General features: G+C 36.0%; 1 long non-coding RNA gene across 2 annotated transcripts in view; it reads right to left on the reverse strand.

Moving 5' to 3' along the window:
- The window catches only part of LOC142831159 (uncharacterized), a 63,154-nt gene that overhangs the window by 19,852 nt on the left and 15,324 nt on the right, over window positions 1–27,978 (reverse strand). For both annotated transcript variants that reach the window (XR_012906830.1, XR_012906831.1), the window contains exon 2: window positions 19,407–19,445. This is a non-coding gene — a long non-coding RNA (uncharacterized LOC142831159). The remainder of the gene's footprint in view (window positions 1–19,406; window positions 19,446–27,978) is intronic.

Consider the following 27,978-nt stretch of genomic DNA (forward strand, 5'->3'; position numbering starts at 1 on the left):
AGAGCCATATTTGGTCATTCAGAAAATGAGATGTGTTGACACTGAGCCACTGAAGACTGGAGTGATCACTGGAGTGATCCACAGAATAGAGTTTTAAAGTAAAATCCTTGTCCATTGAAAAAAGTCTTCCATTAACTTCAACTAGGAAGAGTTTCACTTTTAGGATGCATACTTTGTGGTTGGCGTGTAAGCGATCTTCCTCCAGTGCTTGTAAACTCATTTGTTACGCTTCCAATGGCAACTTATCTACAAGAAGAGCCTACAAGATGGTGCATTGACATGGTTTTACTCCTAGTACTTGGTACCAAATTGAAGATGTGGATGAATGACTGGACAATAAAAGTCAACCCATCACTTAAAATTCTTATAGTTAAAATAATAAAGCATATATGAGGAAATTATCATTAATAGGAAATATAAAGATTAATGGTATGTTATAAATCGGTACAGAATTACTATCCTTATCTTTTGATTCTGTGATACTAATCATAACATTTTGAGAATAGATCAGTTTCATTTCTAAGTAGTAGCTCTAGTCATAATAACAGAACTATCTAATATTTTAATTAAAATAGATATACATCTAGTTGAAATACTATTAATTCACTAAAACATTTCCAAAGAAGATGGTTGCATTGTTTGGCACACAACCCTAACCTATTTTTCCATTCAATTTTCATTATTATTCTAAGGAGGACATAGACATAGCAAACAGGATTGCATCATTATGTATGCCACAGACCCATTTATGAAATTAACTGAGGCATCAAATGAACTTTCATTGTAAGCTGAGGATGAAGGAAACATTTTAAAAACATTTCTGTAAATTACCGTAGCTTGAATGCAATATTTCATTTAACTGATTTTAAATTTCTACTGAAGACAAAACTAGTATGAAGTCAGTCTCTGATCATGCTTACAACTGTAGACAGATGTAATTATTTCTTCCTCTGAAGTTAGCCTTCCCCCATAATTTTTACATATGAACTCAGTTCACTTGGAAGTGAGCTATCAATACCAGGAATGTAAATACATACCACCCTCTTTTCATTTTATTTTCTATAGTCTTTAAAGCTCCCCCAAATATTAAATTTCATTTATTCAAACACTGATTTAACATCATTAGATTTCTGAAACTGGAGTCAGGGTGGGGTTTCCATCAGAGAACAGATTGGCTTAACTCTGCTCCACTGAAGTCAACATTTCAGTTCTGTTGGATTGAATGGGAGCAGAATTAGGCCAAAGATGAGCATTGTTGAAAATCCCACCCAAATGCATTATGCATCCTGTATTTGTGGACTGGTAGGTTACAAAAATAAATCCTTACATTTATATACTGTTTTTCATGCCAAATATCATCAAAGCATTTCTTATGGTCAGCTTAGTATTGCTGACAGCTGGATGTTATAAGGGATGTTATAAGGGAAATATTTTTGCTTGTAGCCCCAGACAAAAATACTTGTGCATCTATCTTCTAAATATGCCAACAGAATAATCAGAGGCGTTAAGTATTCAGATTTTCATTTGACATTACATAGCAGATACAAAAATATCAACATACTTCAATTGCTGGCATAGGTAGTACCCACAAAAAAGTTATTGGCCTTCTGAAAATTATCAGAGAGGTAGCCGTGTTAGTCTGAATCTGCAAAAGCGGCAACCTCCCACAGGACTCCTCGCCGCTTCTGAAAATGTACACTCTGTGAAGGTGTTATCCTGTGGTAAGAACTTCTGATAAATATACCTAATCCTGACACTGCGTCTGTGTGTTGCATTGAGCAAGTCCCTTACAAACAAAGATAGAAAGTTGAGTACTTAAAAAGATCCAGCACCTGGTTGCATTTCTATACTGAATGTACATCTTTTTTTTTTTCTTTTCTTTTAAACTGAGAAGATTCCAATACAGCTGGTCAAAAAAGGGAAATTCAAGCCACCTGACATTTCCAAGTTTCCAAAATATTTGGAAATTTGGAGGAATCAAAATGATTCATTCTAATAATGTCAAATCATTTTGACAAGGTAAAAATTTATTGCTTTGATAATACTGAAACATAACAAATATTCAAGTGTAGTATATATAAATATATAATTATAATGTAATCCACAGCTATTACAATGAAAGTTTTTTTAAACTAGCTATAGATTCCAAGGAATTTTGAGATGAATAGTAGCTGAAGTCTAAACAGCACATGAAGAGCTTTCTCTAGCAGCTCTATTGAAAAGCTGTTTCTACACACACAACCTACCTAATTCAACCTAATGATTACACACAACACAGGTTGAAGATGCAGTAAGCTCATACTCAGAATGCAATAAAACAGTCTACCTTTGTATTGTCCTGAAAATTGCTTCATCTAAATTGCTTATTTAGAAGCCTCCATTTTCTGAATTCAAATAATGAATGAAAACACCATCACTTTGGATGCTATCTCTCTCTGGAGTGTTAAATCCTTTTCCAAGTTGTTTATAAAACTGTCATTTGATGAGGAAAAAACCCTTTTTGTTTACTTCCAGCAGGTAAGATGTGAAACTAATTGTTCAATCAAATAGTTCAGTTTCAGTCAGTAAACTATTTATCTGATATAAAATATTATATACTATGATGTAAAATTCTTCTAATGTAAGATCTAACGTGCACATGAGCTAGCATTCATTCACTTGGGACATTTTATTACTTTTTGTTATTACATAGACTTTCCAAGTTTTGTACCATAATCCTTTCTGTTGAAAGTTTCAGAGACTAATTCAGTGTAATCCACTTTGTACATTTTACTTAGCTTTGTCAAACTATACAAACAATTGATTTAGACTGTTCTTTAAAAATTAAACCCAGATTACTGCCCCCCATATCCACACACAAAGCATAGATGGCATTTGATGAGATGAAGAGAAAATTTATATATTAATCAATTCATTTTCAGTCATTCCAGCAACATCAATAAGGTAAGAAACAGAACACTCTACCTCGTCTGTTTTGTTATGAACAAGTGCTTAAACTGGATAACAGACTGTTTAACTAACATGGTTTAATTTAGCATAATGAAAATTATGATGTGTGCATAAACTGCAAATAACCTTTTAGTGAGGTAAGTATTTACACATGTAATTTGAGAATAACGTAAAGTAGAAAGTTCTCTGATTACCATAATTTCCGATCATTGCATATTCTGTACATAAAAGCATTTGGTGTACCTAAGCTTTCATATTCATCTGCTGAAATCTCCTTCCCTATACGCAAGACATATTGGCTTTATTATTTATTCCTTGTTAAGTGCTGACAAAATGATTAACTCTGTTCTAGACATAAATTACAAGGATCCCAGCTTCAAGAAGCTTACAGAGGAAAAAAAGGACAAACTACGGTAAAATAAGGGCATAGTAGGCAAACCTTGGAGACTTTAAGTTAGACAAATAATGGCAAGCAAATATGATTGAATGACTTTTGTCAAGGAAAGGCAAGACTACCTGAGACTAAATGCAGGTAGATATCTTGACCTATACCCTCCTTCCAGTACCACAGGCATGCCTCTCCTTGCACAGTACCCCAATGGGGATGGCCAAAAGGAAACGGTCCATGATTTAACTTCTTTGGTGCATTTCATAAATCTATGTTGAAAAGTCATTTTCTGCTTTCATAAATGGAGCATTACATCAATAAGGGCCTAATCCAACTGAAATCAATCGATGTCTCTCAATTTATTTTAATGTATTTTGCATCAGGCCATTCATATTCTACTGTTGCCATTGAATATATGCAATATAACCTCATTACTTCCATTAAGTTACCCATTTCAGGCTTGTCTCTACACAGGAAAAAGGATCATTTTAGGGATGCCTGATAAATTTCAGTTCTGGTGTCAAACAACTTTTATTAGCAATATCAGAATGTGACTGTCTTGAGGTGCCCAGGAGAGAAAGTCACCTTGTTACCCCTATTCCCCACCTTCAGCTGAGGGAGAAGTGTGTATAACTTAGTGTCAGTTCCCTGATACCTCCAGCTTATTAGCCATCAAAAAAAGGTTTTTTGCCTTGCTGGTTAACAATTGGTGCACTCCTGTTTCTGAATCTCACTGAGACATTCCCCAACCGTTGCCAATTTATATGTTGCACCTTAGGATCAGCAACCTTCTTTAATATCACAGCACTGAGTTATAATCATAGTGAAAACAAGGGTAAGTTTGGTAGCAAAGATCCAAGAAAAAGGGTTAATCTACACCGCACCTTTATTTCGAGATAAGTAGCATTATTTCGAAATAATAATGTGAGCGTCTACACAGCCATTCCATTATTTTGAAATAATTTCAAAATAATGGATGGCTTATTCTGAAATCTGTAAACCTCATTCTATGAGGAATAACGCCTATTCCAAAATAGCTATTTCAAAATAAGGCATGTGTAAACGCTCCAGTGCTATTTTAAAATAGCTCCTCACCAGTGCCATTCTAAGTGATTCCTCCCCAGTGGCTCCTGGGGCTCTAAATTGAGATAACATGTCTACATTAGGAAAGCCTGCCTCGGACTAATTTTGAGACTTCCCTGCAGTGTAGACTTGCTATTTCAAAATACGCTATTTTGGAATAACTATCCCAGAATAGCTTATTTTGAAATAGCCATGCAGTGTAGATGTACCCGAAGGCTGTGTTTAGACTGGCCAATTTTTCCGGAAAATGAGCCGCTTTTCTGGAAAAACTTGCCAGCTGTCTACACTGGCCGCTACAATTTCCACAAAAGCACTGACTTCCTACTGTAAGAAATCAGTGCTTCTTGCAGAAATACTATTCTGCTCCTGTTCAGGCAAAAGTCTCTTTTGTGCAAAGCTTTTGCACAAAAGGGCCAGTGTAGACAGCTCAGATTTGTTTTCTGCAAAAAAGCCCTGATCGCAAAAATGGCGATCGGGGCTTTTTTGCGGAAAAGCACGTCTAGATTGGTACGGACGCTTTTCTGCAAAAAGTGCTTTTGAGGAAAAGCGTCCATGCCAATCTAGATGCTCTGTTCCAAAAATGCTTTTAACAGAAAACTTTTCAGTTAAAAACATTTCCAGAAAATCATGCCAATCTAGACACAGCCAAAGTGAGTAAGGTTAATGGGGAAAAAAGATTGCAAATAAAACAAAATCATAACGTGTTTTCTAGAGACTAAACTTAACTATTAGGTTAACCTATCTAATAATGTTTCTCTTCTCTAAAACTTTTTGCATAATCTTCAGGTAAGGCTGGCTTTGGCTTTGCTTTCATCAGTGTGAATGCATTGCCTATTTACTTTCTAGGTGCAGGAAAAGAGTCTAAGGGTACCTTTTACTTATATCCCCAAAGTTCATGATCTATACTTCATCTTGTGTTTCACTTCCCTGTTAATTTCAAATCTCTCTATTGATTCTTTATATAAATGGATATCCATTGTGTTACTTTGCAATGCTTAATCTACATCTCAATATGGAGACAGCTGAATGAACATCTCTCATCTGACAGAAAACCTGATAGTCAATCATGCCCTGACATGGACTTAAAATGTTTTCTATATACACACATATACAGCTTCTTACGTAGTAGTGTACATATATTTCACAATGATATTAATGACCAGTCTGATTCTGTCTTTCATTTAAAGCCTCACAAGACATTCTCTGGTAAACCTAATGTACATACCAGAAACAGGACATTCTTGTAATTCCAGCTCTGTAGTTTCAACCTACAACCACATTTGTTCCAATCCCTCAGACAGAGGGACAAACATCTACGGGATCTCTATGCAGTATTCTTAAAATACCCACCTGGAGAAGTGAAGAAACAGATTGACAAAGCCAGATGGGAACCCAAAAATCACCTACCACAGGACAGATCCAACAAGGATACTAACAGATCGCCACTGGTCATCACTTACAGCCCTCAGCTAAAGCCTCTCCAGCACATCATCAAGTCTCTACAACTTATCCAGGAAGATTTTCCCTCATTTGCACAGACCTTGGCAGGCAAGCCAGTCCTCATTTACAGGTAGCCCCCAATCTGAAGTTAATACTCACTACCAACTACACACCATACAACAGAAACACTAACCAATCCCTGCAACAAACTCCATTGCCAAGTCTGTCCACATAGCTACTCAAGAGACACCATCATAGGACCTAACTATATCAGCCACACCATTGGGACTTCACTCACCTGCAAATCTAATAATGTGATATATACCATCCTGTGTCAGCAATGCCCCTCTGCCATGTACATTGTACAAATCAAACTGTCTCTAGGAAACAGAATATATGAACACAAATCAGTCATCAAGAATAACATTCATAAACAAGTAGGAGAGCACTTCAGTCTTCCTGGACTATCAGTAACAGAGTTGCTTTAGTTCACCCAAAAAAACCTTCAAAAACATACTTCAGCATGGAACTGCAGATGCAAACTTGACACTACGAGACTGGGTCCGAACAGAGACAGTCACTACAAAAAAGTAATTTTCCCCCTTTTGGTATTTTCACTCTCTCATCCACTTTGGGAATGGACCACATCCATCCTGATTGGATTAATCTCATTAGCATTGATCCTCCACATACTAATATAACACATACCCCATCTTTGCATGTGTATGTAAAGCTACCAAACTGAAGTTTCCACTTCATGCATCTAATGAGGTGGGTTTCAGACTACAAAAGTTTTTGCCCAAAATAAACTTGTTAGTTTTTAAGGTACCACAGGGCTCCTTATTGTTTTTATTCAGATATGTGTCCTTGAACCTGGTGTCTGTTACTATTAGCTGTTAAAACACAAGAAAGGGGTTTATCTTCATCCACTACTTTCCTCTTAATCCTGAACTGCCCCAACAGAATGCTTTGAATATATTATTAGAAGGCTTCATTTTTATTTCAGCTTTATTTGTTGGCTCCTACACTTTCATTTGGGGCTGGAAATTTCATTAATAGTATTCTGTAATGGGATACCATCAAATTTAAACTAAGATGGAGTATATAGCTCCTTTAACTTCACAATTCCTTAGCTACAGTCAGAGTTCATCTTGTTGTGCATATTCTACGGATGCTACAGTATCTGAAAATTTTGTTCAGGTCATCTTGCGCCTCATTCCTGAATTCTGCCCAGAGATATCCCCCGTCATGGGGGCACTGATCTTTTGTTATACAATGTTGAAAACCACTTTTGAATGAAAAGAACTCCCTGAAGTCCATTAAACCTGATACTCTCTCTTCCTATTAATTTAACTCCGCAACTCATCTCCACAGTGCTCCAGTCTCTGCCCCAGGCCCTCACTTGCTCTTTGCCCTTTTCACAGCACTAACTCATCATTCACAATTTTAACAATATACAAACTATGAAAACCTAAGTCTCCGGATTACCAGATGAGATACTCTGGAAAACAATATTTTAAGGAAAGCAGAATCTTATCTTGTGTGGACTGCCCTGAATCTAAACATTTAGTGTTAGTCAGTTACCAAGGGACGAGATGTGCAGACCTGCCCTCTGATTCCTTTTATAGAATTTGACCTAAAGCAACAACAGGTTTTTCTAGTATTGACACATTAGCGTGCATGCCATGATATGTATTTTCAGAGCCACTTTTCCTCCAAATTCAACCAACTGCCACCTTTTTTGTCTCCATTCTAATCACATGTGTTGCTCGTATAGATATAAATGCCACTGTGACAGATTATAGTTATGGCTGCCTTTCCATGCCACTAAGGATGGATTCTTGACAATTCAGCAGCCAGTGATATGGTTGCCTTTTATCCACTACAGTCAAGCCTGCAGTCATAGAACACTCACCTGTCTTCCAGCAAAACTACAATTATGGCCTAGGCACACCTTGTCAGGAGCACATGAACTGAAGATCTCAAAGTGATTGCTGTGAATCACTTCTGCCAGAAAGTTCTCTCCCTTTCTTTGTGTGCCTTGCAACTGTTCTTGTAGCTCCTCGCTCTGCTTTCATGCAGATTTTACCTTAGTGGTTAGGAGCAAGACACTGAAGGAACTGGATTTTTGCCATTATTCCTTTTTACCCCACTAGCCATCACTGGCAAATTATTACTGCCCAATGAATATTTTTGCATCTCCCATGTGCTGATCAAATGGCACAAATAAAGAAGATGGAGAAGGTGAGTACCCATGTTAAAATGTTTCCTCTTCCATTAGATCCCTCAGGAAAAGTTCCTTACACGACTGTGCCAAAGAATATCTTAGAGCTGCCTCCATCATAAATACTCTGATTAAAATGTAAATTCAACCAACCTATCAGCTTCCCATTAAGAGGACTCTTTAAAAACACCATTAATCAGCTGAGAGATATGTAGTGAAATACCACTTATCAATTGTAACTGCTTATGACAGTTAACAAAGCTTTATATTTGCCCCAAACATGTGCTGATCTATCAATTATGCCAGGGTTCACTCTCACGCTAATTGTACATTTTTTCTCTAATGCATTTTTGCTGTTATCTCATAGGCTAATGAAAGCCAGGAAATCAATAAATATAAATTATACATGCAAAGAAGGACTGCTGTGAACATAAAGTTTCTAATTAATTGCACTTGATTAATTTATATCCTTTAATTATCTTGCTAAGCCACAAACAACATAAATATCTTTGCAATCTGGTTATTGCTATGTCAGTCATAAAAAAAGCAGACACAGTAAATCTATGAAATCTAGCAAACTGCATTGCTAGAAAACATAATATGGCATAGCACATAAATATAACAGGACACCTATGAATAATTTTAGTGTGACAAATTACCACTAAATATGCTATATGGTTATTTGACTAAGGTTATAATGATGTTATAACTTTAAATGTAGCATATGAAGTAAGCAAAAATATGGTCTTGACCAGTAGGATGATAGAGGTTGCTAGAGATATAAATGTATTTTTAAAATAACTTTGCAGTAGAAATAGAAGTAACACTTCTACGATTGTAAGGGGACACGGAGCAAGTTATTTAACAGTATTCCATATCAGAGTAACTGATCTACTGTCTCCTTGCACTTACAGATAAGATCGCAAAGCAATTTCTTTCTAGAATGATTTGAATATCAGAAATTAACCCAATAGTCAAAATGTACTAATGATACCCAAATTTCCACTGAGTTAAACCCAGTGCTACCCCATTGTCTTCAGCTAAGAAGAAACTGGTTCTTCCTGACATTCTTCCATTGTGTTTTACTTACAAAGTGGTTTTTTATTCTTTTAAGTTTTATCTGCCTTGCTAAACCAGCCATCTGTCACTGATCTGAAATCTAATCCTATCAGTCCAGCAGGCTTGCTCTTTGTCCTATACGACAGCATATTACTGAATATCTATATCTACAACTTTCATAAATGTGTAAAAAGAAACTGTATCAGTCTACAGAGAGACTCAGACAGAGACCATCTGTCAGTGACTAAAGCTATTCTTTAAAAAAAGAAAACATTCATCTGGGATTTGCCCTATACAGAGTAAACCCACTTAACCTCCCAATAAGATTAACTGTTATTTGTTTCCATTAAATAAAAATGACCATGCTAATATGCATTTAATAGTTCTAACAATAAAAGAAATGGAACAGTTACAATTTAAAATTCTTTGTAAAAATCATATTTTTAAAATTTAACAATAGGTGTTGTGTTTTTATTTATTGATGAGTTAATATGTATTCTTCTCCTGCAGATCTTATTTCCTTAAAACTACAAGGTTGAAGATTTCATCAAGGTAAATATTGAAATTAAAAGACAGCAGGCTCTTGAGTCTGCCATGCAGAGAGGAAAGGAATGATTGTATATAAACTAAGCCTGACTAATGCATGTAAAAAACAATACCTTACCAGCCCTCTGATGATTTTCACCTGTTCCCTTACACATCTTTGCATTTATGCAAAATAACATACTAGGCTGATTAAACAAGGTTGCTGTAGTTGCAATGCCTGTAGCAGAGTTAATGCACTGTAATGGAGAGGATGCTCCCCTCTGCTGCAGCACAAGTCACTGATGCAGCCCTCTCGTGTGTGACAAAACATATAAGACCAAAGTGCAGGATTACCTCCTCTACTAGGGTAATCCATAGGGAAGACACCATAGGGCACGTGTGGGGAACCTAAGACCTGGGGGGCCTGAGGCTCGGAGCTCCCACCAGCATTGGGGAGCCTGCACTGGCCCTCCAGCCCCTCCCCCTGCCACCGTCCACTCTGCAAGGCTGGAGCACACAAAATTTACTAGCCTCTCCCCGCAGAGCTCTGGTGTGTGAGGGGAATGTGGGGAGTGTCTTTCTCCTTCTCAGTTGGGGCCATGTCAGTGAGGGTTTGTTTTTGTTTGTTTTACTTCTCACTTGTGTGCATCCCCCGACAGATGTTTCTGTGGTCCAGCAGCCCCCGAACGGAAAAAAAGGTTCCACACCTTTGCCATTGGGATATGGAGCAGAGAAAACACCCACAAGCATCTGCTTACTCTATTTACTGAAAAAAAAAAAAACTTTAAAAACAACAGGTGGTCCTGTAGCACCTAAGGGCATGTCTACACTAGGAAACTTCAAAATAACTTATTTCCAAATAATAACTCCAGAAATAACCATTTTGAAATAGTGTGTTCACACTACAGGGAAGTTTCAAAATTAGTCTGAGGCAGGTTTCCTTAATGTGGATGTGCTACCTCACTTTCAAAACAGCTGTTGAGCAGAGTAACGCGCCAGCGAGATCATGCTAATGAAGTGCAGGATATTTAAATCCCCAGCAAGCACTGGGGAGTAATTACTTTGAATGACTTTAGGGAATAGTTATTTTGAAATAGCAACCGTGGAGCATCCACAATGACATTATTTTGAAATAAGAGTTAGTCTTTGTGGAAAGCAGAAGTTATTACAAAATAACCCGCCCATTATTTTGAAACAACAGGCTTGGTAGTGCGGATGCTTGTTGTTTAAAAAAAAAAAACTCCGTAGTGTAGACAAGGACTTACAAACCAAAAAATATATATGGTGTCATGACCTTTCATGGGCACAACCCATTTCTTCAGATGACTGACTCATCTGAAGACGAGGGTTGTGCCCATGAAAGTTCATGACACCATATATATTTTTTGTTTAGTCTCTAAGAGTACATCTATCCTTGCACCCTAGTTCGAACTAAGGATGCAGATGTAGGCGACCGAAATTGCTAATGAAGCGGGGATTTAAATATGAGGAGTAATGTTAGTTCGAACCAAGGGGTTTGGATCAAACTAACACTCTCCGGTGTGCACTTTCACTTTCGAAACAGCTGTTGAGCAGAGTAACGCGCCAGCGAGATCATGCTAATGAAGTGCGGGATACTTAAATCCCCGCTTCATTAGCAATTTTGGTCGCCTACATTTGCATCCCTAGTTCGAACTATGGAGCAAGTGTAGACATATCCTAAGATACTACAGAACCACCCATTGTTTTTTACTGCAATTGTTCCATCTGGAGAGAAGGATGGGAGAGGCAAGGGGCAACGTTTCTTGTGAAAACTCTCATTCTTGGGACTGCCTGGAACCTCCCTGCATCCATATCTGCTGATTCCTGAATCTTCAGAGCCATGTATGTTAGATTTTCTCCTTCCTTTGTGCAGGCACAGATGGTTGCCTTCTGCAGGCGTAATCCAAAACCCATTGGAATCAGTGGGAATATTTTCACTGACTTCAATGAGTGAGACTATCTAAGCATTACAATGTCTTCAAAGAATATCCAACTTCAGTGCATATATTTTGAAGGTTTCTGCTTCCCAAGCATGCCCAAATCATTTTTGGATGAAAAATAGAATAAGATTTTGAATACACTATATATATTTTTCCCGCAAGCTCTACGTAAATGTGTGCGAGTAGCAGAGTGACTTATGGGAAATTATTAAAGATTTAGTTTCAGACCTATTGTTCTGGATTCAACTTCCACCTGTCTTGGAGGTAAGGACTGTCTTTCCTGAATTAAGAACTCACGGTTATTCACTGGAATTCACCCCACTATGCAGGAAATCCTGGTTTCATCAGGTGGAAGTTTAAAGGCTCAGTGGGCCAGAATTTGAGCTGATGTGAATTTCAGTAACTCCATTGCCTTCAATGGAATTATTTCCATTTACACCAGTCTACCCTCTCACTCATGAAATATAACAGAATCCAGAAAATAGCAGCTTGCCTAACAGAGAAACAATTTTTGGTCAACATGAGATTTATGAAAGGTCAAAAACAAAAGATACAAACATCTAATTTTGTCCTCCTATTCTTACAAATTATTCATTAATTAAATATAATATTTTTACGATCAAGCAATGAAAAAGAAACACATTTTCTCACTATTGTACATATACTATGCAGCAAAGAAGTGCTCATTACTTGTTTGTTCGTAGCTATTCCCCAAACTCAATGACATTGCATCCTCTGTGAGCATTTTATGCGTTCTGTAGCTCACTACAATCCTTCACAACAACTCAAAAAGCCTTCTCTTTCTAGTAATGCTTAGACAGCTACTAGCATATAATTTTCCAGACAGTGAAAGCAAGGAGTTGACAATATGTCTGCAAAGTGTTACACTACCCATTATTCCTGTCCTCCAACCTCAGGAAACAGGCCCACAGACTGATGCTGCTCAGGTCAAGTATCCCAGCATTGATGTGTTGCCTATCAAGTCAAGTTAATATTTCGTTTGGTTTTACAGTATAGTGAATAAGGACTTGGAGAAATGGTGAGAATCAAGAATTGCATTGGCCAGGATGATGATTTACAAATGATGTAATAAACTTCTCTGTCTGGTTGTTTATGATACAAGACTACCAATGAACAGGAAGACAAGTATGGCACATAATACTCAGGGATCCCTTTTTTTCCTGACTGGAACTGATAAGAAAATAGTTCACTGAGCTGAAAAAAATACCAATTCATCCAACAAAAAGGAAGTATGTAACTTCCACTGGAGTTCACTGGATTTGTCACTTCAGATATAAAGCACCTAGATAGAAGCAGAGTAGCAAGGTTTGACTGCAATTACCTTATCTTTCCTATTTTTAGTGACAGGACCAGATTATTTTAAGTGCATTTTATAGAAAACCCTTCTTTACTGAACTATAAAGACTGTAATAAAGACAATACAATGTTTTGAAACTGTTTTAAATCCTTCACTCAGCTTTGCCTCTACAGATTTAACATGTAGGGGTTCTAATCTTACTGCTACTAATTAGAGCTTTAGTGTAATTGTGCCAACAGGGTGCTTGGCATAATAATTACTATTGAGAGATTCTGGTGGAGCTGTAACATGCCCACATAATACAGATATGTCTAGCATTACAGAGCAGTCACCTTTGTATGTTGACTCTTAAGTTAGATTTTAACCAAGTAAGGGGTTATTTTGCCTTTATAATAAAACTCAAAAGGCATATACGTATATATGATTTAGGTGTTCATTTTTTCTTCTGATTCTTTTGAATATTAATTAGAAGGAAGACTAGAAGACAACTAATGCAGCACATTTTATTCTGCATATTTCATAATTTGGTCTAGGCTGGTATGGGGATAATGAGCAGAAATGCTAAATCTGACAGGTCACACTTCTTGAAATTTAATTATATATTTTTCTCAGTATAAAGTTCTCAGTTGCAAAAAATACACCATAATATATAATAAACAGGACTAGAAAGTAGGGATGGATACTTTAAATATTTTGCATTTGGAAAGTTCTTGTGCTGCATTTTCATTACTGTTACTGATTTCCAACTATATCTTTACACATCTATTTAAGATAAATGGAAAGATCTGATGTCAAATAGAGAAAATTCCCCTAACTTAAAAATGCAATGGGAAGGGTATTAAAGAGATACATTTTGCTTTCCTGATCATTCAATAGGACTTACAGAGATTACTGGCTCAGTACTAAAATACAATTCTTTCCATATTTAACCCTTTATTATAGTGAAAATCAAACATTTTGCTACAAATATTTTTCCAACTCTGTAAACTTCAGATACAACTATGTAATCATAACTAACCAAAAGTGCATCTTAATTATGGTGATTTTGAAAAAAGTACTTCAAAAGCAGGTTACTTTTTTTTAATTCAAGGCACAACCTACTTATTTGGGTATCCAAAGCTGGTTCAGGGAGTAACATCTAAAAGGGTATAATAAACTATTTTAGGCATACTGAAATGATTTTTTTAACTGTTATACTTTAAAAAAAAAAAAAAAAAAAAAAAAAAAAGGAGCATGTAATGGCATGAACCAGAACTCCATTTGAAAGAGACAGGCTTGTTTTTACTGCCCCTTAGTGCTTCAATTTTAAAGTGACAGGAAACCAATTTCTGATTACAAATCAATGGGTTAGATGTCACCTTCAGACAGTAGTAAATTTAGTTGTTGATATTAGATAGTAAAGAAGGATGTTAGAAAACATGCGTGTTGCCATTTACATACATATAAAGTAAGGTAAAACAAGATGAAATAATACTGCAGCAAAGTCTCCGAGTTTCCTCCTTGTGCCTTCATTCACCTTTCCTAAGACCATTTCTCTCAGTGCAAGTAAAATTGGAACTGTGTCATTCATTTGTACATCATCAGAATAATTAAAATGTAATTAACAGCTGCCATCATATACACATGTGGCATGCAAGTTAAATATCCCAGACAAGGATTCAGTGAAAATATCCTGAGCTGAGTGTTTTTCTCCTTATCTATACAGTACATTTCTTTGGTAACATAATGGAAACAAAAACTGTGTATGTTCCTGTCATGTAAGATACCTTTTGATGAAGCCTCTTTTTTCTTTAAGCTTTTAAGATAATCTTAGAGAAATCATCAAACTATAAAAAGAAATCAATAAAACAGAAAAGGTTCCCATCACCCTTAAAAATCCATAACTTTTGCATTTTAATAGAGACACTACAAGACTATACCAGTCATTTTCTTTCTGATGTGTTCCTTTGATTTCACTCTTATCTCACAGGACTCTTGACTTTCCTGAGAAAGGGATTATTGAATTGTGTCTCTCCCTCAGATGCTCTTGATCATTCAAGTAGTCTGTACTTAAGAATGTTACAGAGTCTGCTCAGCTGCTGGCTCTTTAGGAACTCATCAGGGAATGTCATCTTAATATTAATTGGGTTTTGTACAGGAATCTGAATCTCACAGTGAGTGGGTTTCAAGAGAGAAGATTATGCCCAAAGCCAGATATAAAGACAAACATATTTAGCACAACAATTATGATAATTGCAGAAACACTCAGTTGAGAAATAAGTAAATCTGATTAAGGGCACTTCTACATGATCAAATATTAATCTGATGTCTTCACTCTAACCTGGTTTGAACATAAGAGGCTTCTTATGGTTTTATGTATTAACAGATTTGTAGAAGCTGAACTCATAGTACCTAATAATATAGTACATCCAAGTCACTACAGTAAAAGGCTCTTTAAAGAATGTAATCCACTTAAATTAAAAATAGACACAGATTGAATCATAAAGCTTAAATTAAAATTAAAATGCAGTCAATCAATACAACTTTTATATAAAGCCCAGAATGAACTATATTAGTACTTTTTCCATTTCACAGCATAAGTATTAGATATATTTCTTCTTGGTTAATAGAGGTTTAATCTCATCATAAAAAAATCATCATAACTAATATAACCCAGACACTAATTTAAAACTTTCCAGATCTACTTAATACCCACACAAATAGATGGAGTAAAATATGTATACTTTTGGCTAAGTATGAGAATTAATTTTGATAAAACATATATATAGTAGTCACTTATCTATTTAAATAATTTAAATAAACTTTGTCTTTACAGTCATTACAACTCAGATTTTTCCATTGTTAAATTCACAGGTCAACTTTCTGTATTGGAGTCATGTTACTGAAGTGTAACTTCAACCTGCAATAAGAAAGTTGTCATATAGATAGGATATCAAAGCATCAGAGATAGTTGTTTGATTTGTCAACAAAAAAAATTGCTATCAGAAAATACTAATCTTATTACTCAAGATGGCCTTGTTGTAATATAGTTTATTAATCTGGTCTTTAGACTACTTTTTAAATATACTTCACAAAGTAAAATATTATGTGTATATTAAACCTATATACAATATACATCTGCATCTATGCATATATTTTTGTTGATTCCCTAAAGTATATTTATGCCTGCATGTTCAGTCTGAAAGTGTGCATATTGTAATTCTTACATAACCATTTGGAAATGCATAATAAAAACATTTCTAAAGGTGACCAAAGACCTGAAAGCTCATTAACACCTGCAAATTGTTTTAGTAATGTATTTATTTAATTATTCACACACACACAATTTTTGTAATGCTCATATCAATGAGAATTTCTCAGCCTTCTATCAACTTTTTCTTTATGTATCTTTATTTATTACGAAGAATTAACCACATATAGAAGTTGTGGAAGGTAAATCTTGCCAGCATGGCTTATCTCCCATAGTAATTAGGCTTGTGTTTCTGCTTTATTAACTCTGATACAACAGTGCCCTGCCCTCTGTCACCGGGGGTACTAATAGATGATTATCACTACGATTTGGAAACCATACAAATTAAATGATGAAGTGAGAGGAAGTGAAATAAAGCAATGAGTTCAAGGACAAGTGGGTTAGTCATTTAAATTCTCATTTTCAGAATGTTAAATAGGAACTTTACATGCAAAATATAATTTATTACAAGGTATAATAATTTAAATTAGCAAGAAGATAAATATACACATAAGCGCAATATTAACCCTTTTACAATACGAGGAAATATTTTGTTTCATTACATAGTATTTTACATGATAAAGTTTCTTTGTCCTAAAATAGAAGTTTAGGAAGTAAAATTCTTCAACATATGAATACAACGCAATGTAACTTAATTCTCTTTAAATACAATTTTACATATTATTTTTTGAAATGTCAACTGAATTTTCCCTGCCATTGTAAATAGTTCAAAAGGACTGATAATAACCTCCAAAATTTCCTAACACCTAAATATATTTGATTTGCATTCATACACATTACCTGAAGATATAACGTATAATTTCTATTTCTTAGATATCTATTTTCATCCACTAATCTCAGAGTTAAACTTTACAGAACAACTCCCCCTTTTTAAAATCCAAATGTCTCCTTATCATAAAAATTACCTCAGACTATGGAAGAAGCAAAATTACTTGGTTTACTTAAAAACTGCTACCACTATTTTCCTCCCTTTGATAATATTCATTGGTAGTTTCATATGCTAAAAAATCCATTTAGCAAAGTGATTTCACATGTGGCTTTAAGTTTTGAATTGCTTGATTAAGAAACGATAGCCACACATGTCCAAATAATTGTCTTCCTCCAAAGAAATGGATTAAGGCAAGTCCAAAAACTCAAAAGAACTACACTGAATATTGACACAACATTAAACAATTTTTACAAATCAGTATTTCCATTTTGTATTATTAATACAACGCATGTATGTACTCTGATATAACATCACACTATATTGTATTAGCTTGATTCTCCCATGGGAATTTTAGATGTAACAGTTCTAAATTACAGAGAACTATTTTTCTAGCAGATAAGGAAAATGTATTCATACATTATCCAGAACCGTTGTTTTTAAATCTTCATTTCCTGTTGAGCTAAAGCTTCATGTCAAAACCCAGCTTTATCAGAAGTGAATGCTGCCATGTATGTAGAATACCTCATTATACCATTCAACGTAATTGTTTAGAAGAACTAGGTTTGTTCCTCAGAAATGAACTATTACTCTGCATGTAGGGTTACTTTCTCAAGAATATATTATGCTACACTATTTCAATATTTACAATTTGGAGTTCTCCTAGTTAACTTGGCTGCAAAGCATCATGATTATTAAAACTTCTGGCTTTGCAAGGGCCTATTTCATGCATTATGAGAATATAAATATCCACAGTAATAATTTATTTTTGAAAGGAAGTACAAGGACCAATGATTTTACACAGAAATACATCTGTTCCACTGAACAAATTCAAAACATTATACCTATCTTATAGCCACACAATACATGATACATGTAATAAAATAGGCTTCAGATTAAAATTAAAATGTAATTTTATTTCCAAAATAAATATATCTGAATAATGAAACATACTTCAATGATATAAGGTTTTTTTTCAGAGAAATGGCCATTATTTAGCAAAATGTGCTTCAGTGCAACACTACAAAACCTCCTGTATTGCTTAAAATTATATCTTATGTTAAAAACTACATCCACCTTATTGAATTAGAAAAGCCTCCTAAAAATGTCAGTTACCAGCTTTGGAGAGGAAAAGATTTACAGACAAAACACAATTGCATATACTTAGCTAATAATCATCATCCAGCTAGCCTTGCTGTGTTCTGAAGAATTGTATTCCATGGTTAGCATGTTTACATTCATTCAATTCTAGCTGCAGATTACGGCAATTAGATATTTATCCTCCTTGGGTCTATTTAATGTACACTGTTTTTATTTATGTTGAACTTGAATCCATTATCAGAAACAAAGCTGCATACATATAACCCTAACCAGTTGCTAGAGATGCATACAGACTACTGCTTGTTTACTTTGGGAAGACTAATCTTATGGCATGCATTAAAAATGTTGTACTTGTCACTGACTAATACAGCAAATTGAAACCTTGGAACAGTCTTATTTACAATTCAAGGACTCCACATTTAATTCTTGAATCGGAATTTTTACTTAACCCTTTTGTTAAAAAAACCTGAGGCACAGGGCAATATACAAAAATATCACAAACTAACCATGAAAGCAACGTCATTTAATTTCTCTAACACCGTATTTCACTAAAAGATGGATCTAGCTGTCATCAGATCAGTCTCAACTTACCATCTTTATCCCTTGGCTAATATACACTATACAATTGGATATTTTAATTGTTTTGTGCTATTCACACAGCTAGGGATTTTACCAGAAAAATTACTCCCTCCATTTCTTAAGTAAAAAACTTAGCTGCTGTTTTTACTTACAGTTTTCAGCATTTCTTTGTCTTCTAAACCATTTTATCTTTTAATATGAAAGTTTTATGAGTTATTCTATCAGAAAATTCAAACCTTCACTAAGTGACATGAACAGTTACAGTTGGTTTAAGTGTAGTTGGGTACCCCTTATTCCACAAGGAAAAAACGATATATGGCATATGTTAACATCTAAAGGCTGAAAACATAGCCAGTAAAATAGTCTCCCAGACTCAAGGAAATCACTACTTAATTCAACAAACATTTGTTTCAGCTCAGGCAGTGCACTAGAAACTTTTAGCAGCTTTCTGGTTCAATAATTCTGTTTGATATGTAGACTCATAACATGCAGCACAGCACCATCTGCTGGTTTGAACAATGGCTTTGGAGATTACATATCCAGGAAACCAGAAAAAGGGATTCTCAAATCTCTCTGAAATATGAAAGAAAGGCATCTTACTCACCTCAGTTCACCAAGGTTTCTAGGATTCTTCACAGATGCACTAGAGACAGAGCGAGACAGAAAGACAGACAGAGTCAGAGAGAGAGCACTGTAAAATGTGTGTGAAACAACATTTGAAAATCATGTAGAGACATAATCTCAGCACTAGGGCCTTAAAAGAAATAATGACAATAGGATTCCTTTTTTATGGTCCACAGAAGAGCTGATTTTAAAAGGTCTCTCAAACATTACATTCTCGCAGTAGTCTATATTATCTTTACACGGGTTTTGTTTTGGTGTTCCATTTTTATTTGGTTTTCGTCAATCAAGCGTTTAATATATAACCAAATATAACAAGCAGTGGTCTTAATATAATAATTGCTGAACGTAACATTTCTCAATTAAAAGGGTGCCATTATTTTATGTTTCTACTTATTTTACACAGAAGTAAAAAGTAAAGAAAAAGAAAATAAATACTGTATATAAAAAGAAACAAAATGAAAGAATCGATTTTCATTTTGTCAACCTTTCATATATACAAATGGGGAGAGTAAGCAAACAATATTTTCAGTAGTACCATTAGAGGGCCATAGTAGCTAAGATAGTCTCAGAAACACTTTTAGTGAGGTCTGGACAATTGGTTTTCAAGACCTGTTTAAACAGAAATCTTAATTCTCTTCATTACTGCTATTTCAAAGGAGAACTAATACCCTCTTCCACTTGTAGGTGTTTGCTGGCACGTTAAAAAATAACATTTAAAAAGAAAGATTATGCAAATTTCATACCCCAAACAAAAAAGCACTTTTTCAGTTCCTAAATAGGTAGGTTGTGTGTGTATGTAGGCAGCAGAAACAATTTTTTATGCCAAATTAAGAGCCAAATTTTACAACATCAATTGATTTGCTTGAATAATTAAGTGTTGCTCAACATGAATAAAGCTGCCGAACTGGAACCCAAGTCTTTGTTCAGTCTTACAACTGAGTAAATGAGTTCATCATAAGAGAACTTTACAGATTGGAAACACAAATTCAAGTTACACTTCTATAAATTATTTTGTTAACTTGATGCCTGCTTCATGAAGTGTGTAGAGGCTTCGGCTGGTGCAAATGCAGACTGAAAATGTCAGATATTTAGTATCCACACTGGGATTTCGATTACGGTTCCCTTTATGTCAGCTTGGTGATGAGCAGCTGGGCTAACTGTGGAAGAGTGCATGGCATTCTGGGAAACACTAGCAATGCACAGTTTATCAAAGATAACAGAGTTACCTCGTGGGCATAAGTGGCAGATTTCTCCTTTAAAAATACTATTGCTGCTCTTACCAAGAAAACATGTGGCTAGGACCTGATGCAGAGCCCATGGAAATGAAGCGAAAACCTCCCATTCACTTAAATAGGAACTGAGTCCAGCCCTCAGAATCTAGCATTAAGAGTCAGAACACCTGGACTGTGTAGCCTAGTATAAATCATTTAGGGCCAAGTTCTCTATCCTTTCCATACACCCCTACATCTAGACAGGCAAGGTAAAAATATTTTAAATAAATAAAGTAGCTCTAATGATGTGAATGTCATTATTCTGTTTTAAAAAGGTGTAACCCCAAACACAACAATCTGGCCATCAGCCTCTGTGTCTGCTTGCCTGTCTGTAAAATTGTGAATCTTTCTTTCCTATCTACCTAACTCACAAATATGCTAGGAGATTTAGTTACTGTCTGTAAAGCTCTGTAAACCAGAAGCACTACAGAATATGATATACAGTATGTAACATATACACCTGTATACAATGAGAAATAGTGATCTTGATTAGCGCATATGCAAACAGAGAAAGAGCAAAGCAGGTAATAAGAAAAATGTCACATAAATGAGCTTATCCTGAAACACTAATGGGTGTTTTGCCATTGGTGGTATGATCATGCCTTCCCTCCCCAACCGCTGGATAAAATAATAGAATACTAGAAATAAAAGGGACCTCGAGAGGTCATCAAGTCCAGTCCCATGCAATCACGAGCACCATCTAAATCACAAAGATCAAGCACCATCTAAATCATTGCTCTAGCCTATTTTTAAGTATCTCCCATGCTGGAGATTCCACAACCTCCCTAGGCAATTTATTCCAGTGTTTAACCACCCTGATAGTTAGGAAGTTTTACCTAATGTCCAACCAATGCAATAACAAGGAAGGACTTGAATTTAGGATAATCTCGGCTAAATAAATATTTGTACTAAATTTAATTTGGTGAGGTTTAATTCTATTTCAAATTATAGTATATAACTGTCTGTTTCCTTTTAACTTTAGTGACTCTCTGTGGTTGGTACTTATTAAGTATAATTTTATTTGTCTCTGTGGTGACATGTAGTTTCTTCAGACAGTATGATGTGGCAAGAAAGTTTGTATGCTATGTTGCATCAGTGTGAGTCAACAGAACTCATTGTTTTACAGACGAAACAAAAGGTAACCAGAAGTTATATCTCATGGTGAGACATATCATTCATAGACACTATCTCACTGCAACACAGGAGGAAAAATGTGCATCGTCACAGTACCTGTACAGAATGAATGCCTGGTGCAACTACAAATGGCTTATTATTTTAACCCCTCTCTAATATTCTATTGGGATAATACAAAATACCTCAAATTGAAGGAATTACTGAGATTTAATTTAAAACTGAACACTGACGGATGTTGTGACAATAAGAAGAGATTTCTGACATTCTAATCCTAACCCTAAAGTCCAATACTATGAGCTGTGCACATGCTGAACTCTGATTGTTTTACATTTTTGCTGCAGTGTTAGAACATCTGAGTTGTTAATAACAGAGTTAAAACAATCAATTTACTGTAAAATATATCTGTCCTGTAAATCTAATGGATTGAATTTGGCAATCTGTCAGTTGAAATCTATGGCAGTTGTGGGTGCCCATTACATCTCAGGATTAGACAAATTTTCTCCTATGTTGCAAAGCTGTACTATTGGAGAGGTAACCCGTATTACTTCTGGTCAGGATTGGTCAGTTTTCCATACAACAGCATGTTATTCAAGAACAACAACAAATCACCCCACCACTACTGTTTTCAATAAAGCCAGGTAACTTAAGGCAATAGAAGTTTGACCCTGAGAGAGCTCGAAGGATCAGTAACTGTCGGTAAGTAGGACTACTTTTTTTGTACTGACTTGTCAGGCCCTTGTACTGTAAATTCAGAGGGGCAGGCACTACACATGTTTGTAAGGTACCATAAACACTTACGGTGCTTTGCTTTCTAAAAACAAAATAAAAAACCTCTTGACAAGCTATAGCAAGTTTTGATAAAGCTACACTTTCATTAAATACACTATTACAGTCAAACCTACTAATATAGAAGGCTTATTTTAAAAAAGCCATAGAATATTGTAGGTTTGTATATAAGAAAGAAGCCACCCACTTATTAGATACTGAACATCATTTTGTGGAAAGAATCACAACACTGGTATGAACATTAATACCACAAACTTTAAACCAACTATATATGGAATCAAGCTCTTATGCTTTAAAGAGCCCCTAAGACATACTGTAATGACATTCCATCCACATCCATTACAACTATTCACAGTTCTTGCTGCAGGTGTTAATCAGTAAAAAACACAAATAAGAATGTATCTTCCTAAAGACTGAATTTTGAAAAAGTGATATAGATTTTATCATATGCAAAATCTACTAAATATTTTAGAAACTTTGTCTGTCTGTATGTCTGTCCATCCATCTGTGAGTCAATTTGTTCAAGGACTCCGCCTAAACAGGAAAAGCTAGGACCATTAAGTTTGGTTTGCAGCAGCTTCTTATCATAACTCAAAGCTAAGTAAGGATTTGGTTGTGCCAGGACAATGGGATGTTCCTGGAATTTGATTGTTTCTAATAAAATGGAAAGAGAGGAATCTGGCAGGAGGGACAGTTATACGCAGAATGACCACAAGGGGGCAGCAAGGGGCCAGAGATGGGACGGCTACAACTCCATTGAGTCAGCAGGAGGCATATATATATACTAGCCAGTAGAAAAACAGGAACAGATTTTATCAAAAGTTTACCTCCTTTTCCAGCCAAATTTGAAATTTTGACCAGAATTACTAAAATTATAAATAATGAAAACTATCAATAAGTCCCATTTGAAAATTAATAAGACTGACACCTCCAGGTCCTCATTCTCTTGATCAATTTCCTTCTACTCTAAGTGAAAACAGATGCTTTAAATGTAAGGGATTTAGCAGGTCTTTACTAGACCCACTAAATCGAACCCTGGAAGATCAGTGTCTATCCTCCAGTAAGTGGAGATTTGGCCTTATTCTACTTTAATGAAATGTATCCAATTGTTGGATGCTGAAAATATGGCACTCGGTCAATAGTTAAATTTTCTTCAACAAAAGTAACGATGACTCTGATTCAGCAACTTTATATGCACATTCACCTAATTTTAAACTTGTTAGCAGGCTTGCTGAAATCAATGAAATTCCTCATATGCTTATTGTGAGTTAAGTGCTTAAAAGTACCTCTCCCAAATAGGACCTAACTGAGACTAAGAATAGATGTATTACAAGACACAACCTTTTGAAATAGTAGTATCTCAAAGCATTCATTCTCTCCCTCTTTCAGCTTTACTCTAGCATAAGGTCATCTTTGTCAAAATTCTGAAGAAAACCTACACCATAAAAATAAGAGTCATAATGGTTCCATTCATATTATGTTGAATCCAAATGATGATGTATGTCCCTGGGTTTTCTTAAAGATCATAGGTTATGAAGAGTTTGTCTTTTAAAAACATGTTCCCCTAATATAAATGAGGATTCTGATAGCATATCCAGCAAAAGGCATTGTGGAGTGAGCATTTTTTTTAAAGCGTTCTTGCCTATTTTTAGATTAACACACAAAATTACTGACTTATTGTGAATAGCTCTGGAATAAATAATGAGTATAATGACCTATGAAAGGTGCATGAAACTACTGGTTGAGGAAGCCTAGTCCGAATTACCCAGTTCGTGCCACGTGTAGCAGCGGGGCACGGAGTCCGAACTAGCAGACATTTAAAAATGGCAGCGCCCGGCAAGATGCAAATGAAGCCCGGGAAATTCAAATCAGAGGTTCTGGCCTTTTGTAGATAAAGGAGAAGAAAGGCATTCAGGGTTTGGTTTTGCTAACAAGCTCACAGTTCAGATACAGACACAAGTAATGGAGCCAAACCAATTCTACATGTTCGCAAAGCCTCCTATATGATGTCAAGTAGCAGTGGAAAATCTTAAAGGGCATATGATAGTATCACACATCAGCTGCAAATCCCCAAGCTCAGGGCATTCGGGGGCAGGAAGAGACAACACAGCAGTTCCAATCCTCTGTGTATGCCCTCCAAACCCCCATCACAAGCGTACACTGTGTGCCACTGTAAACCACACACCTGCTGGGTGTGGTGTACTATCCCATTAAGTGGCGCCAAGACCACATACAGTGAGAATAATGAGTCTGCTCTACAGCCTTAGCTGACAGCCAGCTGGCTTTTAGATCATGCACTAAGCTCCAGAGATCCCAAGTTCAATTCTGCCTGTCGGTGTACTATGACAATGACCTTTTCTGCCTAATGTTATCTCTTTAGGGATTCATTAGTACGATGTACCAACCTTATCACTACTGTATGCCAAACACCACTTAAAGCAGGAAGGAAATAGGGTGTTTATTTGCACAACTTTCCTTCCACATTCTGTAGCTCAATGGATCCTGATGATAAAGTTACAGTGGAGCTGCTCCACTGCCCCTTCCAGAATATTGTTCAATTTCAAATAGAAGCAAAAAACAGATTTCTGTGCCCATTGCTTAGATAAAAGCCAATGTCAGAGTGGAGGCCTCAGTATCAATGATATGAAAGGAATTATATATGGAACTGTCAATAATTGCTTTTCTAATAGCGAAACAGCCACAACCAAATCCTGACTCTCAAATGTATGCATTGCTAACAATTATGCACAAATTTATTTCTTCAAATATTCCTTTGTAGACTGTTTGCAAGGAATATATTGCATTTGAAAGGTGAAATTCAAGCTGCTTTGCTTGGCTATACCATAGTGACATGGTATACTTGCGCTCCAAGCCTGACAGCATACAATGGTTAGAAAGGGATGCTGATGGGAGAAAATATTCTTCTCCATTTTCACTTCATTTATTAAATGCGTTTGATAGTACTTTGTGCATATGTTGTTTCACTGATTCTCCAAAATAGAGAGTTCCCTTGTTTGGGTTTTCCCCACACTAACAAAGGAAGAAGCTTTTTTAGAAAAAATTGAAAATATTGCAAACCAAAAGAGCTGATAATGAGATCCAAGGTAAGGGCAGCATCTGAAATTTCCCTGTACTTCAAATAATGTCTCTTTCACAATTATGAATCGAAATAGAACCTGCCATCTGTGGAGCAACCATAATGATGTATTTACATTCCCCTTTTGTATGTGAACATTTTAAGGCTATTCTACAGCCTCTGAAAAGGGAATTGCAAAAGATCCATGAATAATTGGTGCTTTCGTTTCAAATGTAACATAAATCCCAATTAGCAATGGTATATTTTCTAAATGAAAGACTGTTTACAGAAGAAATTATCACTATTTGGTTTAGAAAATTCCATAAGTTAGAATGCTAAATGAAGAAAATGTCGCTAAGTTTTCATCATCATGGTAGTGGAGTACCTTAACAGCATCTAAGGATATTTATCAATATGCACTATGCATTTCAGATGAAAACTACATTGACTACTGCAGGTGGATGTGTGGGTCTTGGTTATATATCTGAATTACCCCCCACACCTGGAATCTGCAGAATTCAGATGGAAATCTCATGAAAAGGGACTTAAGGTATTTCAGTTCTGGTCAGAATATGGAAATTAAATGATATGTAGGTCGACCGATGGGCAGGGACAAAGGGAACAACTGTTCAGGGCCCAACAATTCAAAAGGGCCTGGTGCTCCTGGCTGCTGCCACAGCTTCTGTGAAGCTAGCCCTAGCTCTGCCCCCTCTGTTTGAGGGCCCACCCCTTCTGGGAGCACAGATCTGTCTCCCCCACCTTGCCCAGGGAGCTGACAAATCTGTCAGCCCCACTCAGGCTACATCTACCCTGCACCGTAACTCAAAATAAGATAGGCAATTTGTGTAGCTCAAATTGCATATCTTATTTCGATGCTATTTCAAAATAGCTTATTTCATCATTTAGCAGTGCAAAATTTCAAAATAAAGCACTATTCCAAAACATCTCTTACTTCTTGTAGAAAGAGGTTTACAGGGACGTCAGAATAGCAAGCCTGAAATAGCAGGCTTGCTATGAAGACACAGGATAGATATTTCGGGATACTCCAGTATCCAAAAATAGCATGGCAGTGTAGATGTAGCCTGAGTATTAAAAAAAAAAGTTTGAATTCAACTGTGGAAATGGGTAAGAATTCTGAAGGAAACTGGGATTTATTTCCAAACAGGTCTACTCCAGAGATGATTGTTTAAAAAAAAAAAAAATCCCCTTTCTAATTTGCATGTTTCACAGCCATAGGCTTTTCCTGCTAAAGGTTTAACTGCTAGGCTGGGATGGTAACTATTTTAATTCCCTCAGTAAATCCATTCTGATTAATGTGAACACTGTACAATAGTCCATCCATAGTAGAATAATTAAGGAGCATTGAAAACCCAATCACCACTGAGGCAAATAGTGGGAAATTGTTGACCTCACACAGGCCATTCCAGTAGGCAATTCTGCACATTCATTACTGTGAAAAACAGAGCCATTAAAAGAGTTTAATTCCCAGCCTTAAAAAAGAAAACAACAACAAAAAAAACCCCTCCACTATCTTTTGTCTATGAAACCTTATTCTTTCATCAGTTAATACATGAAACCTGTTAAGCGAATGGATATATCAATAATGAATGGATATGTCGGCACACTTAGCAGGTTTCACATATTAAACGATGAAACAATAAAGTTAAACAAGTAATAAAAGGAAGGTGGTGTCCCCTAAGATAGGGAAGGTTTCCTTAAACCAACAACAACAACAAAACCTATTAAAAAGTAATTTGCTTCAAGCACTTTGGTCTCAGTTTTGGGGTAGAAACAGGTGATTACTAAAAAATTATTTCTCTGTGTTTACAAACCTTGCCAGGGTAAATGCTTCCAAGGCTTTTGGAAGCCAGGTCACTGACAGATCTACCTATCATCAGCCTTTTGGCCCAAGACGCAGGATGTGGCAAGTACTGCTTCAATAGGGTTACCAGGTGTCCGGTTTTGAACCAGACTGTCCAGTATTTGAGCTTTCTGGTCAGGAAACAAATTGAGAAAATATAAATGTCCGGTATTTTCTAACTAAGATGTAATGTAATGTCAAGTGTGTCCAGTATTTTTGTTGAAACCATCTGGCAATCCTATGCGTCGAAGTTCTCAGGACCGGTGTTGGTACCAAGGAGAATGTCGGTGTCTGGGGATATATTTACTCTTCAATTTGGCACCAGCAGCTGGCCAGTGCCAGCTGACTGACTCCATGGTCTCAGGCAAAGGGGCTGTTTAATTACAGGGTAGACATTTGGGCTCAGATCCTTCCACTTTGCAGG

Source organism: Pelodiscus sinensis, chromosome 12 (assembly GCF_049634645.1).
Source record: "Pelodiscus sinensis isolate JC-2024 chromosome 12, ASM4963464v1, whole genome shotgun sequence".
In the NCBI taxonomy this organism is placed as follows: domain Eukaryota; kingdom Metazoa; phylum Chordata; order Testudines; family Trionychidae; genus Pelodiscus; species Pelodiscus sinensis.